Consider the following 16,548-nt stretch of genomic DNA (forward strand, 5'->3'; position numbering starts at 1 on the left):
ATTAATGAATAATATAATATAGGAGCTATTTCAAGCTACGCTAATTTTCCAGTCGAATAGCCTGAGCGTACAAGTGGCTGCCATGCTTGGAAGACTGGCAGAGAAGTAACGTGAGCTCTTTGTCGTAATGAGATCCCAAGACCGAAATCCCCATCAGGAAGCCTGTGGAATGACATGTGGATTTTAGAAAGATGTACAGCGTGTTGTCACTTTGTGACTGAACTATTACTTTGTAAATTTCTATTGCAAACGGCAAATAAGGGGGCTGCTATTACATGTGACGTTCTTACCTCAGGGGCCATTCACACTGAGGAATTTGCAGCTGATTTTGAGTCACATTCCAACTGTAAGAGGCCATTCACACCAAGGAAAATGGTGAGGAATTTGGTGTGGAATCTCAGCACTGAAACAAAGCCTCCCATTGACTTCAATGGGTTCCTTTTTCTGCTTGAAGTCAATGGGAGGCTTTGTTTAAAGAGGACCTTTCACCACTTTTGGGCACATGCAGTGTTATATACTGCTGGAAAGCTGACAGTGCGCTGAATTCAGCGCACTGTCGGCTTTCCCGATCTGTGCCCGCTGTAAAGAGCTTACGGTGCCGGTACCGTAGTGCTCTATTTTCAGAAGGGCGTTTCTGACCATTAGCCAGAGACGTCCTTCTGCCTCGCGGCGCCTATCGCACTGTGCTGTGGAGCCGGGAGGAACGCCCCCTCCCTCTGCTCACACAGCTCGTCCATAGACGAGCATTATCAGGAGAGGGAGGGGGGAGTTCCTCCCCGCTCACACAGTACAGTGCGATAGGCGCTGCTGGGCAGAAGGGCGTCCCTGGCTAAGTGTCAGAAACGCCCTTCTGACCATAGAGCACTACGGTACCGGCACCGTAAGCTCTTTACAGCGGGCACAGATCGGGAAAGCCGACAGTGCGCTGAATTCAGCGCACTGTCAGCTTTCCAGCAGTATATAACACTGCATATGCCCAAAAGTGGTGAAAGGTCCTCTTTAAGCACTGAAATTCCACACCAAATTCCTCTCCATTTGTCTACGTGTGAATGGTCCCTTAATCTGCTTCAAAGATCATCCGCAATCTGACTCGCATTGAAAAAGAAGCGTCCTGCTCGATCTTCCCACAGGTTCCGCGGCTCCATTGTATCTGAGGCTATTCACCAAACAAACTTGAAGAGAAATCCAAGGTAGAAGTCTGCCTCAAATCTGTCTCCAAATTCCGTGGTGTGAACATACCTTAACAAATCTATTGTATCACAATCCGTTGTCCTAAATAACACACAGGTTGCCCAGAGGTGTGTGTGGTAATGCGGCTCAATGACTTTCACTTAAGGCTGCTTTCACACGGAGTTAACGCTCCGCTCATTCTGACACGTAAACACGTTCAGAGTGAGCACAGTAAAACAGAATCTCATTGAGTTCAATGGGTTCGGTCTTACTTGCGCTACCCATTGAACTCAATGGAAGGCTTTTTTGCCTATTGCTTTCAATGTGATACGCAATTGAGTTCAACGGGTAGCGCACGTAAGACCGAACCCATTAAACTCAATGGGATTCTGTTTTACTGCTCTCACTCTGAACGTGTTTACATGTCAGAATGAGCGGAGTGTTAACTCCGTGTGAAAGCAGCCTTAAGGGATATTCCAGTCACAAGTTACACAGGGTAGGGTGAGTTGTTGATCATCGGAAGCCTGATCATGAGATTTTGGGTATTTTGCACCCTAGTTTGAATTAAGCAATGGTTGGAAATGTGCGTCCCATTCATTTCAATGGATATAGTCGAGCTCTATACTTCAGCTGGGGATAGATGTGGGCTCCAGAGATCAGACCCCACTGATCAGCAAGGATAGAATAGGGGGCAACTTGTTGTGACTGGAATATACCTTTAACCCCTTCCTGCTGGTGCCATTTTTCAATTTTCATTTTTGACTTCCCATCTTCCAAACCCCATAACCTTTTTATTTCTCCATTCATTAAGCCATATGAGTGCTTAATGTTTGTGGAACAAATTGTTTTTCATAATGGTAACATTTATTATTTTGTATAAATGTACTGGGAGGCTGGAAAAAGTCCACAATGGGGTAATTGGAGAAAAAGTGCATTTGTGCGACTTTCGTAGGGGCCCAGGGATGGATCTTTAAATGGTACCAAGCTTTAATAGCAACAACCTGTGAAACATTCGGCACTGTATTCTGGAAGAAAGTAGACTTTAATCTTGTACTGGATGAACCCTTTACAAGGGTTGTCAGGCCCCCATAGGATATTTCATACCGATGACCTATCCATATCCAAAAGGAATGGATGGAGAGAAAATGTGACGTACCAACCACAGTACCCCCATAATAGTGACATCCTCAGGCCTTCGTAATAAAGAACCTTCCACACTAGGTACCCCAGAACAATGACATCTACAGAGTCTCCATAACAGTGACATAACCTGTGCAGTCCAAAGACAGCTGGGAATATCACCACTCTGCCATATCTACAAGAGTGTCCTGGCTTCATAATAGCAGCATGGTGCCCTATACGGTTGCCTTGTCCCAGAGTCTGGGTTGCATGCTACTTCAGGACCATATGTTATGATGAACATCTAAGCAATGTGATATGAATGCATTTGTATCCATCTTATGTATTGTTACATGTAGACTGTCACATCCAGCTGTCAGTCTATTTAGTAACAGCTCCCTGCCTTTATGTTCTAGTATAAGATGGCAGCGAGCGAATGTTATATTAGTCATAAGCGAGGTAGAGATGATAGGGAATGGAGCAGTGAAGGAGGAAAGGGTTACATTGCTAATAACGGCTGATAATGATTCTGCTCAGCTCTTCAAAATAGAGAATAACATATGGCCGATAATATACTGTAATACTTTACTGTCACTATATATATATACTGTATATACCTTATGGGGTATATGAGTATTATTTTATACACTGATGACTTAAAGCATCGCTTCACCTTTGCTCTCCCACTCAATGTCACCATGGACAAGAAACAAGGGCCCACATTTACTTAGGCCAATGCAACTAGAAAGTGGCCAAAAATGCGCTTCAACTTGAAATTTTTTTGCAGACTGGACAGTTGGCGGAATGGGGTGATAATCTAGGTGGGCCAGGACAAGGGAGCCCAGGTCTTCTAGATTTATTATATAACCTACGCCAAGTCCTAACTAACTTAGATTTGGATCAGGTTCATGTACAGTACATGTGTCTTCAATCACCCCTCCTTGTGTCTTCTGCATGGATCCTACTATGGGACCCTTGGCTTTACTAGCCTTTTATGCAAGCCAATTTTCCCATGGGCTGGTGGGGTTTGGGGAGATAGGGTGGCACATAAGAAAACACAATAATGTGCATATTTAATTATTAAATTTAAATATTTCCCTAAACTTTATTAAGGGAGATCTCTCTCCATTTGATGCATAACTTATGGGGGGTATGGACAACTCCCTTAAAGGTATGGGTAGGGCAGGGAGACCATCACTTAGGGGTACTGTCACTGTAATAGTGCCTCCCTATAGGTAATATTACCTGTATTTGGTGGACAATTATTAACTGTGGGAGGCACTATAACCGTAAAAGTGCCCTGACAGTGCCCCACTACAGGTAATAGTCTCCCCCTGCCTACCCAGGCAGGGCCGCCATCAGGAATTTTGGGGCCCCATACAGCCTAAGTGTCTGGGCCCCCCCCTGCCATTTTTGCTTTGCGCGCCGCGGGAAATTTAGCCCCACCCACTGTTATGTTGACTCTGCCCACTTGTTAATTTTTCATGTGCCCGCACACTGTATAATCCTCCTACAGTCACCCGTAAATTATATGTCCCCCCTCTATCTCTCCCCCAGTTTCATATACACCCTTCATCTGCCCCCAGTTTCATGTCCCCCTTCCATCTCTGCCCCTAGATTCATGTCCCCACATCTCTGCCCCCAGTTTCATGTCCCCTCCATCTCTGCCCCCAGATTCATGTCCCCCCAGATTCATGTCCCCCCTCCATCTCTGCCCCCAGATTCATGTCCCTCCATCTCTGCCCCCAGATTCATGTCCCCCCAGATTCATGTCCCCCCTCCATCTCTGCCCCCAGATTCATGTCCCTCCATCTCTGCCCCCAGATTCATGTCCTCTCCATCTCTGCCCCCAGATTCATGTCCCCACAGTGTCATGCCGTCCCCTCCTTCATCTGCCCCAGTGTCATTCCGTCCTCTCTTTCATCTGCCCCTAGATTCACGTTCCACCTCCACATTAAACTTACCTTCTCCTCCGCTCCCTCGCCGCTCTCTGCGCGTCTCTCTCGCTGACACATGCGGCTGAAGGAAGGAGCTGACACAGGTCAGCTCCACGCTTCGCCGCTGGGTGTCTCTCTCGCTGACGCTGACATGTATGCGGCTGAAGTGAGGAGCTGACCTGTGTCAGCTCCTCACTTCGCCGCTGCCGGCTCTCTCGCTGACACATATGCGGCTGAGCCGGGTTCCGGCTCTGCCGCATATGTGTCACCGAGAGAGGCGGCAGCGGCGAAGTGAGGAGCTGACACAGGTCAGCTCCTCGCTTCAGCCGCATATGTGCCAGCGAGACAGGCGGCAGCGGCGAAGCGAAGAGCTGACCTGTGTCAGCTCCTCGCTTCAGCCGCGTATGTGCTCAACTCAGATCTGCGTCCTCTGGACGCAGATCTGAGTTGAAACAGGACATACAATGACTGCTGCCGGCGCCATTTTAAAATTTGGCCGGGCCCCTGACGCCAGTAGCAGTAGTACTGGCCTATCGGCGGCCCTGTACCCAGGTAATGTTATTACCTATGGGGGGCATTACTAGGGCTCTATTACAGTAATAGCTCCCACCCACAATTAATAACATTACCTGTGTGTCTGTGCCGGCACCTAGTAGCCTACAAAAGTCCCGGGCCGGCCCGGTACCAAGTGATCCTTGGCCCGGTACTGGTCTGCAGCCCAGGCCATTGGGGGCCACTGCCTTAAAGCAAGAGCTTTGATGATCTTCTACGACTTTGTATTCAAATTCAATACAATGTTGCAAGTTTCTAGGAAAACACACAACAGGCTGCAATGCACCTCACAACCACTGGGTGGCCATACAGACAAGCACAACATCTCCTGACAGAATATCACAAAATGATGGTTTCGAAGCTGGTTATCTCACTACATATCTCAGGATATGTTGAGCTAAAAGTAAAGGTAAAGGACATATCTATACTTCCAAGTCTATATATACCAGTGACAAGATAAAGGCTTTTATAGATATGCAAATTCTATGTCAGTGTATATTACTGCTAGCGAGGACTGTTTAGATAACAGACTATAAATGTGAAGTATGTTTTCAACCATAGAAATATGTGAAGCACGGCAAACTGTAAAATCCATACTCTTCCTGTGGCAGGACATCTGTGAATTCATGCTGAAAGCGCATTAACATAAATTAGTGGAGATAATTACATGTCAGCTAATCTGTAAGTGGTGGCACCGCATCCGATGAATAGAGGTTAGCAGCCGCTGCCGCTAATTACCGATCCTTCTTACTTGCACACCTTTACAAAACGGCTAATAATGATTCTGCTCAGCTCTTCAAGTGCTGCTAGTTCTCTACATTAGAAAGCAACCTGACAAGCCCATTTTTCAGCATTTTCCTTTATCAGGAGGACCTACGGGTTGCTGCACATGTAACTTTTAGGGAAATATGCTCCATTAAAGGGGTCCTTTTTCTTTTCTTATAGAAATAGCGCCACTCCAGTCAGTGGGTTGAGTTTGGTATTGCAACACAGCTTTATTGAAGTGACTGAAGCTGAACGGCAATACCAGATGTAGCCTGCGGACAAGTGATGTTTATGAAAGTAAGAAATCATGTTTTTCTAGCCCCATTTAAAGAGGACCTTTCATGGGTTTGGCCACATGCAGTGTTATATACTGCTGGAAAGACGACAGTGCACTGAATTTAGCGCACTGTCGGCTTTCCCGATCTGTGCCCCGGGTAAAGCGCTATCGGTCCCGGTACCGTAGTACTTTACAGTCAGAAGGGCGTTCCTGACAGTCAGTCAGGAACGTCCTTCTCCACAGTAGCGCCTATAGCACTGTACTGTGTGTGCGGGGAGGAATGCTGGGGTCTGGTGTCGGACATCCATCAATCTGATATTGATGACCTATCAGACCTAGCATACAGGTAGTCAGGGCCAGGACATGGGGCAGGGACAGGCCTGTATACATGCTATAAAACCGTCCACAATGTACAATGAGGCCCAGATAGATCAATGTATACAGGAGCCTGCTCTGCACAACTCATAGTCCTGCGGCTTCTGGAGCATTTCAGAGATCATGTGATCACATCACATGACCAAATGGTGTTTAGTCCACAGCAAAAGAAAGACTCAGGACAAAAAGAAGCCTGAGGCCCAGTTCACATCTGCGTTCGGTTTTCTGTTTAGGGTGTCCACCTGGGGACCCCCCAAACGTAAACCTATACGCATTAAAAAGTGTTGAGCAGTGAAAGCACATGGACCCCATAGACTATAATGGGGTCCGTGTATTTTCCGAGCGGTGTCCGCACGAGTCATGTGGAGAGAAAAGTACTTCAAGCACTACATTCCTCTCTGCATGCTTCAGGCAGACACCGCGTGGAAAACACACAAACCCCATTATAGTCTATGGGGTCCGTGTGCTTTCATTGCTCAGCACTTTTTAATGCATTCAGTATTCCGTTCGAGGGGTCCCCAAGCGGACTCCCCAAATGGAATACCGGACACAGATGTGAACCCGGCCTGAGGAGAAAATGGAGCCTGAGGGGGAGAAGATGTGGTCTAAGTAAAGGTCTGTGATAAGTGATGTCTCTGACCGTGAGTCTGTATGTGATGTAGGACATACTACTTGTCTTGCCCTGTATACTGCCTACGGCCACTTCTCTTGCCCTGTATACTGCCCAGTTCTGGTTCTCTTGTTCTGTATATTGCCCAGTGACACTTGCTTTGCCCAGTATACTGCCCAGTACCACTTCTCTTGCCCCTCATACTGCCCACTGCTGCTTATCCTGTATATTTCACAGATTTTTTTCCTCTCATTTATTTCTGCTACAGATAAAACTTCTATAGGAGCTTCAGGATTCCCACAGAAATTAGTGGGGAGCAGATGTTTTTGATTTTGTAAAAAAAAAAAAAAAAAATCCAAAAACACTAGAAGTTTTAAGAAACAAACCCGTGGGATACTGTAAAAAAAATCCTCAAAAAAACTGAAGATTTTTTTTTGTCTGACAAGAAATCCTTTGGAGAATACCCTAAGCAGCAACACTCGCTGAAGACAAAAATTATAGCAAGAAGATTCCAATATATCGGGTAAATGAATGACTAAACGTCTTTGCCCAAATATACTAATTTTTTATATGATACGTATGACTAATGCAGGAATAAATACAGCAAGGCAATGGCAGGATTGTTATGTGAATATTCACCTAGGACAGAACGCATTTCCATTACCAAATATTGGCTTAAACCTTTGATTATTTCCTTGTCAAATAATTTTATCCAAACATTTAGAACTCGAACAACCTGAACGGCGGGAACCTCAGCCAAATCCGCCAGAGCGCAGCTTCATAGACGTGCGTTTTATTCAGTCCGCCTTAGTAAACATATCTGAGAGCATTTCACATTCTGAAACAATGCGGTTTTATTGTTTGCCTCCTGTTAGCCATTTCCAAGTAAAAACACAATTTGAGGCTAAGGCCCCACAGGCCAAAAACGCAGCGCTAAAGCACCGCGGGAACAACCGTATCGTGAACACATTGCGGTTATTCCCTTTCGCTTTGAACCGAAAGTTCACAGACTTTCTGTTACAATTATATCTATGGGAAAGCCGCTAGCATTTCCATAGATATAATTGACATGCTGCGATTTTCAAAACCGCAATGGTTTCGGAAATCGCAGCGTGTCCATGCTGCTATTTTTTCCGTAAGGTGGGCATGGGATTTGCATGAATCCCATACACTTTGCGAGCGTTTCCAGCCCATGGGGCCCCTGCATGTCCGACTTTGTGTCCGTGCAAACAAAACAGTTTGACACAAAGGCCAGGCAGCAGCGCTAGTGTGAACGCCACATAAGTTGCTATAAACTTCCCCGTATATTTTTCCGATAATTTCTTAATAAATGACGGCATTTCAGAGCCACATGGAGCTCGCACTTATTCTAGACACAAATCTCCTAGCAACCAGGTTGTCTCTGTAAGTCGACTTCAGGGAGCGATGAAGAAACACAAAGGCTTTTTTGTTTTCAACTACTTTTAACAACTACTGGTTAGCAATGTAGATGGCAAAGTCAGTCCGAAAGCAGCGGGTCATGTATGCTTTACCCCAGGACATAATACAGGAAGACTATCAACAAACGCTGAGTCATAAATACATTGTATTATGTGTCATTACTTGTACCTGCCAAATGTGCTGAATTCAGCGCACTGTCGGCTTTCCAGCAGTATATGGAACTGCCTGTGCCCAATCTGATGAAAGGTCCTCTTTAAAGATAAACTAAACTTTAGGGCAATTTTTGATTTTTTCTATTTGATTTGTGTTCTTAATACATTTTGTAATATACTATATTAACAGATTTTGTCTCCTTTCTGTGAAATCCTGCCCCCCCCCCTTTCCCTTGTTTCTCTATTGAGAGCTGTCCCTGCTTCTCATTGTGTAAGGAATAAGGGCTGTATGAAGTGAAGAGAAAATGAGGAGAGGGGAGAGTCACTTCATACGACTATAGCACAGGTGTTATAACACATAGAAACTTGCTTCTGGTGTTGTATGAAAGAGGAGATTATCTTATTATTTCCAGAGATATCTCTGGTTGGGTTTAGGACATTTATATGATATATATTATGCAGCTGCATATAAATATCCTAATATCCTCTTTCATATGTCACCACACGTTTGTATGTTATAATGCCTGAGATATAGCCACTTAAAGTGACTCTTCCCCACCTTCTTTTTCTATACATTTCACACAGCCCCATACTCCATACACAATGAGAAGCAGGGGCAGCTCTCAATGGAGAAGTCAGGGAACGAGGGAAAATGCAGGATTTCACAAAAAGGAGACTAATTTGTTAATAAAATATACAATTACAAAATGTATTAATGACCCAGGATCCTTAGGATAGGTCATCAATATGTGAATGTGATGGGTAGGTGGACTCACATCTGGGACCCCCACTGATCAGCTATTTGAAAAAGCCATGGGGGTCATGAGCTTTTCTTCTCCTTGTGCTGAATACATCAAATTCATTGATCACATGGTATTGCAGCAACTCAGTCCTATTCAAGTGAAAGGGGCTGAGCTGCAATACCAAGTACAGCCACTAACCAATGTATGGCGCTATGTTTGGTACTCAGTGAAGGGTCTGAAGTGCTCACCTGAATGATGCAGCCCCTTCAACTAGTTGATCTGTGGCTGCCCGAGGTGTCGGATCTCTACCAATCACAGCCATATTGATAGGTCATCAATATATAAGTCTGGAATCCCTTTAAGGGCAAGTAAACACTGGTTAATATACACATTGGTACATAAAGGCATAGCATATCTGAACTTGGTAAATTGAAGCTCAGCCATCTCCTTACATGTCTTCAGCTGCACAGATTATAGTTCTACTCCATGTTATTTAGGCACCATATGATCCTGACATATGTTGATATATATAATGAAACATAACTGTATGTAACAATAAGGCTCACATGAGAGATCAGCTCTATGGAGAACCTATATGACTATATAATGGCTCCAGCAAGATAAGAGTGCATTACAGATGTCTCCATGTAAGCTGTGATTCATGATGACAGTAATGTGTGTGCTCAGAGTATGGCACAGATTTGCTTCATATGACTCATTAGTCTGAACAGACTGCAACAAGGGTTCCATATTGTAACACATTGTAATCAGGTTAATGACCAGACATTAACACGCCTGTGTGTTGGGGTCTGTATGGACTTCATGGTCAAGGAGTCTCACATCACTTTTCTGAGACGACCACCCACTCTTTTAGACCGGATTTCTTGAAACAAATTTTCAGTTCCATCATATATTATGCATACTGGCAATCTTCAATTACAATACAAACATTCACCTAAAGGGCTATTGGGGGTGCATCCGGTACCTGTACTATACGGTGCACTGATCTGGAAGCAGATAGCTCCATGCCCACCTCCCATAGTAGATGCTAGAATGGAGTAGGTCAAATCAGGTGCTCCATAGATGTCAATGGGAACTGTAGTAACAGTGCCAGGCTGCCATACAGTATACAGAGCTGTCTGTTCCTGGCTCCATGAACTGTATAGTGCAGGGAGCAGTCACACCACCCAAACAGCTGATCAATGCACACCCCAGCTGGCTGTCACACCCCATCTATCCAGTAATATAGAAAAAATCCTGGATGACCACTTGATTTAAAAAAAAAAATGTATTCTTTAATATATACTGATTTGGAAAATATATTATCACTGATCCCCATAAATATGCATAAATCTCAGTACAATTCTGCAAATAAAGCGTACTAAAGGGTTTTTCCATGCTTCACATTCAACCTGAATACAACCAGATTGAATGTGGACGGGACTAGTGGTGCTCCCATTCACTTCAATAGGAGCAACCAGAGATAGCTGAAGTACAGCACTCAGCATCTCCACTGCTCCTACTGAAGTGAATGGAAGTGCCGACCATTACCAGTCCTGTCCATACTCAATCTGGTTGGGGTCAGCTTGACTGTGGAGCACGAGGAAGGTTCTTCTTATATATACAGTATATGTAATATGAATACATTTACAACAGTGAAGAGGTCATGGTGCTCGTGAAAGTACAGCAGCTTCTTCAAGCAGCTGATCAGCAGAGATCCTAGGTGTCGGACCCCCACTGATCTCTTATTCATTACTTATCCTAGGTAGCCAGTAAAAACATCCTTTAGGCTAATGCCCCAGCTTGTGATCTTCAGACAACCTCTGAGGATGTCCAGCATTAACTTTTTCAGCCATTTGTGCTTCAGTAGTTATTCTATGGGATCCGACCAAAAGAGCAGTCTTAATTCCCTATGGTAAACTGCCCATGGCACCCATTACCCTGTTGACAGTTCATTATCCTTTCTTGGGACACTTTTTCAGATGCTAACCACTGGCTATCCACAAGATTTGTCATTTTGGGGATGCTCTGACCCATTGATCTAGCCATCACAATCCAGCCCTTGTCAGAGTCTCTCAGATCCTTACATTGGCCCATTTTCCTGCTTTTATCTCAAAAAGGGAATGCTTCGCTGGGTTCACACTAGCGCCCGGAGTCTGTTCTCAGGTTTCTGTCTTCTGCATGCAGAAGACTGAAACCTGTCATGCCGAGTCTGGCTGTGAGCGCCAGTGAGCGTTTTATGCGCTCCGCGGTGAAACCGTTTTTTTTAAACCGGACACAGAATACTGCATGTCCGACTCTTTGTCCGTTTAAAAATAAAAAAACGGTTTCGCCAAGGAGAGCATAAAACGCTTACCGGCGCTCACGGCCGGACAACTTTCAAACCCATTTAAATGAATGGGTATGAAAGAGTACTGCAGCTTTCTGTCTCTTGCTCTGTTTTGTGCAGGAAACGGAAACCTGCAAAACGGAGACCGGGCACAGATGTGAACGAGCCCTGAGTATGAACATTATTTCCAGAAGACCTACAGTGAACCCCTTCTTCCATAGTGGTTGTGCAAGGACACTTGTTCTGATGACATCATCAGTCACACACAAATCAGATGAAGACATCTAGATATAAGTCAAAAAGAACAGACAAAAAGTAAAGAAGTTGAACTTAGTGATTGATCAGATCATATTTTTCATTGTCAACCTTCAATAAAGAGAATTAAAAATTGATACATTGTACTTATTTTTCTCTTACTTGGTGTGTCAATGGATACGACCATGAATGAAAAAACTTTCTTTGGTCTAGGACTTGTCATGATTTCCTTATTGTGGAAAGATTACCAGGCAGGGACACTACATGTATGAGAAGATAACCCAACCGCAATAAGGACATCATGGCTGGTTATCAGGAGGACACTACATGTATGAGAAGATAACCTGACCACAATAAGGACATCATGGCTGGTTATCAGGAGGACACTACATGTATGAGAAGATAACCTGACCACAATCAGGACATCATGGCTGGTTATCAGGAAGGACACTACATGTATGAGAAGATAATCCGACCATAATAAGGACATCATGGCTGGTTATCAGGAGAGACACTACATGTATGAGAAGATAACCTGACCATAATAAGGACATCATGGCTGGTTATCAGGAGGGGACATTACATGTATGAGAAGATAACCTTACCACAATAAGGACATCATGGCTGGTTATAAGGAGGACACTACATGTATGAGAAGATAACCTGACCAGAATAAGGACATCATTGCTGGTTATCTGGAGGACACTACATGTATGAGAAGATAACCTGACCACAATCAGGACATCATGGCTGGTTATCAGGAGGACACTACATGTATAAGAAGGTAACCCGACCACAATAAGGACATCATGGCTGGTTATCAGGAGGACACTACATGCATGAGAAGATAACCCGACCACAATAAGGACATCATGGCTGGGTTTCTGTCCATAGAAAGTTCCTGCATTCATGGTCATATCCATTGACTAACGATCCAGGCAAAAGATGTCACCACTAAGATGGCTAGAGAAAATCCATAAAACATTGCAACATTTTTAAATTATTTATATTTAACCTTTAACTATGTACAAATTTAAAGGGGTTGTCCTGTTATACACACTTATCCCCTATCCATAGCACAGGGGGATAAGTGGCCAATCGCTGTGGGCCTGATCGCCAAGTCCACCAGTGATCAGGATGATGGGGGACCAAAAGTCCTAAGGCCTCTTTGTGAATGGAGAACCAGTGCACTTGTGTGACGAACACTGCATTCACTTCTATGGGGTTGTCAGGACTGTAATGCACCCAGTCCTAGATCCTCCTGATCACTTGGGAACTGGTGATCGGGTCCCCACCGATAAGTCACTTATCATCTGTGGATAGGAGACAAGTGTCCTTAGATTGTACGCCAGACATTATTTCTTTGTCACATTGTAATGTCCAATACTGTCTATGTACCCTCTGATTTGTACAGTGCTGCAGAATATGTTGGAGCTATATAAATAAAGTTATTAGAAATAAAGTTATTATTATAAAAGGAAGAACCCTACATGGTTATGTTCACAAAAAATTAGAATCTGATTGGCTGCTTAAGCGAATAGCGAATACCTCCACTTTTTGCCTGAAATAATATTGATACATGGTGCCCGCAATCTACAGGTTTGGCCTCTTATAAAACATCAAAAAAATGTTATGCTTTCCTTCCACACAAGAGGCGCTTATAAAATCCTTGCCAAACCGGTCAGAATACTCTGTAAGGCGCTGTTAACATAAGATACAGCAGAAAGATCTCCTTTCTGATTTCTTTTTGATAAACAGCCACCAGTCCCCTGGTTAATAGTTAACATAGCTCAGCGGACAATGAATGGGCTTGTGTTGTTTCAGGTTGTGACATTCATCCTCAGGGCTCCCTGTATCAACCGCAGTATCAAGGTAACGAACAGGTTGTAGGAGCAAATATTGACTCAAGAGGGAAAGCCTGAAGTGTGACGGCAATTATTGCCAAAAGTTATGTTATTGGATTTAACTCCAATACAAGTCATGATGAGCTCAGCCAACTATTTCTTCAGATTATTTTTTTCTGCCGTTCTTGCTTTGGAAAAAATTTGCCCCAAACCATTATTGTGTAGTTGACCAATAAGTTGAATGAGTGCTGGGATAGACTGCTTTTACCCCAAGGTTAAAGGGGTTGTTCAAAATATAGATCAAACTCAGGGGTGGCCAAGGTTAGTGTAAAACACCCAAAAAAGACATTAACCTATCTATAGAGCTCCAATGTGTGGTCACGGTCCCCCCTTTCCCTTACATACCAGGACTCATTGGGCCAGAAATGGAGAGGACCATGGGACTGCTGAGACTGATCAATGCCTAGGGCCACATGGTGACTTAGTCCGTGACTCACGTCATAGACCAAAAATCGATGTGTAACTCTGCGGCTTATTCACTTATGTTAGTGAATGGAGTTGCATTGGTGACCAAGAGGGTGCCACGACTGCAACTTATGGTCGTGGTCACAATACGACTCCATTCACTGCTTCACCCCAAGTGTGAGAAAGAATGCAATCGTTCCAACCGCGGTCAGGCTGTATAGTCAACATCAAAATAAGTGAAGATCACTCCGCACAGAGAACTAAATGATCCTCAAGTCTTTCTTTCTCTTTTTGTTATGACTCCTACTATCTTTTTTTAAAATCTTCTATTCTGAGCTTTATGTGTGTTTTTTCTTGTATTATTGTATTATCTATGCTGCTGTAACACACTGAATTTCCCCATAGGGACTATTAAAGGATTATCATATCATAAGTGAAGGAGTTGCAGGCGACACAACGATCCTTTGGTGGCCAAAGTTATCTTGTGGCCCTAGCCTCAACAGAGAAGAGTTATTTTTAAAATGAATTCTTTTTCAAGATCTCTGCTTGCTGTCATTCAATAGTAACTTTCATTGTTTACTTCTGGGGATAGAAATCTGCCTTGGTCGGTGAAGGTTTTGGGGGTTTGTATCTGTTAATGAATATTATGTATTGACCCATGTGTAGAAATGGCTATGATAGAAATATGTCAGACAAATGTTTGACTCTTCAGTGTAACAGTATACTTTATTTTGTGTAGAAACCACAATAGATGGTGATTATAAAATATGCAAGTACTGACCGCTTACTACTATGATAATATTTTGTCTATGGCAATTCAAAGGTCGGACCCCAGTTAATCAACATATTAGCAAATAACAATGCCTTTAAAGAGGACCTTTTACCACCTCCACCAATTCACCAATTCTAGTTCTTATCATGTGTTAATAGGCACCACTCCACTGATTCCAGCACAGTTGTAATTTTCTCTCTAGCCCCCACCATTCCTGAGCAACAAGCACAGATTATATTGGTCCCTGATGTGCTATTTGGCCTTTGTAATGTCAGAAGGGTGGTGTCAGGCAGGGGGTGTGATTCAGAGGAGGGCAGTGTCAGAGCTCAGAATCACACCCCTTGTCTGCTTCCGCCTGACACCGACCTCCTGACAGTACAGAGTCTAAATAGTATATCAGGCAACACAACTAACATTATTGATTGCTCGGGAACCATAGAAGCTAGAGAAAAAAATCCAACTGTTCTGTATTTAGCAGAGCAGCGCCTATTAATTGATGTAAAGAGCTGGACTTGTGGGAGGTGGTGAAAGGTCCTACCAACTCCAGATCTTTGAATGCTTCAATCTGCTCCACTGATTTTAGCACAGTTAGAATTGTTTCTCTAGAGCCCACCACTCCTGAGCAATCACTGTTGTTAGTTTCAGCACCTAATATGCCAATTATGCTCTCTATTGTCATGTGGCTGGTCGCAGACTATATATGAGAGCCTAGGACCACCCACATGAAAGTAGAGAGCGTAATTAACATATTCGGTACTGAAACTAACAACTGTTACTACTCGGGAACAGTGAGGGCTGAAAAAATTCCATCTGCACCAGAATCAGTGGAATTGCAGACTAAAAGAAGCAAAGAGTTGGAGTTGATGGAGAGGGTTGAAAAGTCGTCTTTAAGCTGACAATATAACACATTAATTTGACTGTGCAGAATATGACAATAATGATGATTATGTTCATATTGATGGGAATTAAAGAATTGGTTCAAACCAACATTTCTTGGTTGTTACCAAAAAGTCTGGGTTCAGATCTGCGTCAAAGTTTCCTCCATTGGAGACTCCATTATAGAGTCCACCGAAAAAGTCCTGCACGGATGACTCCTTCATCTGCTGCTTTAGTTTAGAAAACAGCGGACACCTGACAGACCCCATTACGGTTTTAGCAGTCTGCCTCTCGCTGTTCAATTCCTGGAGGGATCCGAACATCAGAGAGCCAACACCAGTGCGAACCTGGCGTCAGTGTTATACTATAAGATCTATAATGGCCATAAGTTTCAGCTAGGAGCGTCCAACCATCTAATATATATGGGGGACTCCGGACACCAGCTGTAGATATTGGAGGAGAGAAGGAGCAGAGAGATAAATTGCCAACTGAGGTATTTGGCAGTGGTTGTTACCTCTCTTCCCATTCAGACCACATGCATGCTCAGCCAATTTGGGGTGGGTTTGAAGAGATAGTTGTTGGGTAACAGCTGTCTATTGTGTATGGCTGTTCCTAACCAAGTATCAGATCGTCCATATAGAAGATTATTCTCTTGGTGGTGTGTATCTTACTCAGTTCCAACTATAAAATCCAATTGTCTATGGCATTTTTTTTACATATGTTGGTCCAAGTCCAAGTGTTGGGATCAGTAGGGATCTCAGCAGTTAGACCCCCCTAATAGTACAATTATGGCATTTACATCTGACTCGTCAAAGGAGCCTCAGTTGTTAAATTAATAATAGCCTACACATTGGGTACATATCATCT

At 43.7% G+C, this 16,548-nt stretch overlaps 1 protein-coding gene across 1 annotated transcript in view; it reads left to right on the forward strand.

Moving 5' to 3' along the window:
* FAM107A (family with sequence similarity 107 member A) overlaps nt 1–16,548 on the forward strand; it is an 82,922-nt gene that overhangs the window by 24,801 nt on the left and 41,573 nt on the right. The window lies entirely within an intron of this gene.

This window comes from Leptodactylus fuscus, chromosome 9, assembly GCF_031893055.1.
Source record: "Leptodactylus fuscus isolate aLepFus1 chromosome 9, aLepFus1.hap2, whole genome shotgun sequence".
Classification (NCBI taxonomy): Eukaryota; Metazoa; Chordata; class Amphibia; order Anura; family Leptodactylidae; genus Leptodactylus; species Leptodactylus fuscus.